General features: G+C 36.7%; 1 protein-coding gene across 4 annotated transcripts in view; it reads right to left on the bottom strand.

Moving 5' to 3' along the window:
- The window catches only part of PWWP3B (PWWP domain containing 3B), an 18,615-nt gene that overhangs the window by 5,003 nt on the left and 11,221 nt on the right, over window positions 1-2,391 (bottom strand). For 3 of the 4 annotated variants that reach the window (XM_077758281.1, XM_077758283.1, XM_077758285.1), the window contains exon 3: window positions 661-766. The gene's annotated coding sequence lies outside the window, so the exon portion shown is untranslated. Of the gene's footprint in view, window positions 1-660; window positions 794-2,391 lie in introns of all 4 variants that reach the window. The other variant, XM_077758282.1, reaches the window with a different exon arrangement.

Raw genomic sequence — 2,391 nt, 5'->3', positions numbered from 1 at the left:
CAGCTTTATTTTTCTTTCCTGATTATAAAAATTCTCATGGCGAAATATACTCTAAAGATCCTGGTATAGACTAAAAAAATAACATTAAAATAGTAACCTGACCACACAGAAATGCTAACATGGGAGTTTATTTTCTCCCAGATTTTGTTTCTACTCACACATACATACATGCATATAAATGTGCAAATGCCTTTGCTCAACTACATACATGCTCCCCTTTCCATACTTATGTACATATGACACATACATAGTCTTCTATATGGCAATCAATTCACAGGAGTATTCTCCCCAAACTGTTAAATATTTTTATCTATCATTTTTGTGTGTAACTTAATAAATGCTTAAAAATTCAAACAGTAACAGAATGTCTAACAATATAAACATGTGATGCCAAGTCAATAAATTAGCATGAGCGGCCATGCTGCACAGAGGCCTTAATACAGAGGCTGTAATCTGATCACCCCTTCTCTTACTGTGGACTTTTAAAGCATTGGGAGATAACAAAATTTCTAAAGGATTCAGTCCTTCAAAACACCAGCAATTCTCTCAAAATCACATACATTTCCCACCACTCCAAGACCACCCTCCCTGTTTTTCTCATCTCTACTGCTACTGCCCTGAGAGTCCCTAGAAAATAACTAGCTTTAAGACAGCCATTACCTTGAAGCTTCTTGTCAGCTGCAGACTGGTGAAATGCAGCTCCTCCCTCAAGAGTGGCCAGGCACAGCTCACTTTCAAGCTTCTCAGAGAATGCTCCGCCCCCTCCCTGTGATGAGGATAACAGAGGCACCTCCTTGAATGAGAGAAGGGAGAACTGCCAAGTTAAACCGCTAAAGTATTAAAGGGTAAAATGTGTTTCCCCCCCAAAACTTTAAAGTAAAATAGCAACAAGTGCCTGTTTAATTTCCACTCAAGTCTGAGAATGTGTGTTTTTCTTTTTTTATAAAAAGAGGTTAGCAAACCACTTTACTAAAAAACAAAAATCTAGTTTAAAATATTCCCAACATGTTTTTCCTTGACTTCTCTAGTACCTTACCTTTGCAAGTAAATTTTACAGCCCAGCTGATAAACCTCCATTAAAATAGCTCATTAAGGCTCTTGACTGGGAGTGCTCTAAAACTGTACATTATTTTAGAGAGATGGCTTTGTAATTTTTTCTGTTTCCAGGACATGGTAAGTCTCTCCTTGTATTCAGTTTTTCTATAAATGTTTTAGGGAAGTTTCAGAGAATTCTTCCCAAACATGGATATTTCTGACTAAAGGCTGAGAATCACTGACTTGGCAGGAAAGTACCCATTTCACATACCTTCACTGATAACTGTAAATTCCTTCTTCTTTTATTTTGTTGGTATCTTTCACTTAGGCAATTCAATGTGGGGATAGTTAGTTTATAAAAGTTTACATGTCTTTATTTGTATGTCTGAAATGTATTTTGTTTTTCTAAAATTTTTAATGTTTATTTATTTTTGAGAGAGAGAGGAGAGAGAGAGAATGGGAGGGGATAGAGAGAGAGGGAGACACAGAATCAGAAGCAGGGTCCAGGCTCTGAGCTGTCAACACAGAGCCTGATGCAGGGCTAGAACTCACAAATCGTGAGATCGTGACCTGAGCTGAAGTTGGACGATTAACCAACTGAACCATCCAGGTGCCCCTGAAATGTATTTTGTAAATTTTGTTCATTAAAATTTTCCTGTGTTAAATTTAAATTTAGATTTCCTGATTTAACTTAGAAAGTCAATTTTAGTATCATTAGTAATAATTTTGGGAATGAAGGTATTTAAGGATGATATGTTTTATTTGGCCTCTCTATCATGTAAAGTATATCATACATATTATAAAAATCTACCTTTATATAAGGATTAATTTTGGAACAATAAGTACCAATAAATTAATGAAGATCATCTCTAGACTGGTATATTATTGGCGGTTCTAACAATTAGAGTATGTAAGGTTCTGTATATAAACAACCCCTAAACATCAGAGGCTCAGGCACAGAAGTTTATTTTCCTGATGTCAAAATATAATGTAAGTCATCTAGTAGCTAGAATGGAGAGGGAGCTCTATCTAAGCAGTCATTAACAGACTCAAACTTCTTTCCATCCTATGGCTGTACCATCTTCTTTAGCCTTGAAGTTCTCAACTGTATTTTTTGCATCTGGCTAGCAATCTTATAAAGAGGGAGGCTGGAGAATCCTGTGGCAGGTTTTAAGGACAGGTCTAGCAAACATCACTGCTGGTTACAGTCAACTAGCTAAAACTGCCATAGAGTCTGGTGAAGGCAGTCTCCCTGTGACCCAGGAGGAAAATGAAATGGAGTTTGGTGAGCCCCATACCATTCTCTCTGCCAAAGTTTTGAAAGATTTCCCTTTCAATCTTTTATTGATTTCCTTT

The sequence above is a fragment of the Crocuta crocuta genome, unplaced genomic scaffold, assembly GCF_008692635.1.
Source record: "Crocuta crocuta isolate KB4526 unplaced genomic scaffold, BGI_CrCroc_1.0 scaffold974, whole genome shotgun sequence".
NCBI classification, from domain to species: domain Eukaryota; kingdom Metazoa; phylum Chordata; class Mammalia; order Carnivora; family Hyaenidae; genus Crocuta; species Crocuta crocuta.
The sequence above is the reverse complement of the archived record's forward strand: the minus strand, read 5'-3'. Positions and strand labels throughout refer to the sequence as shown.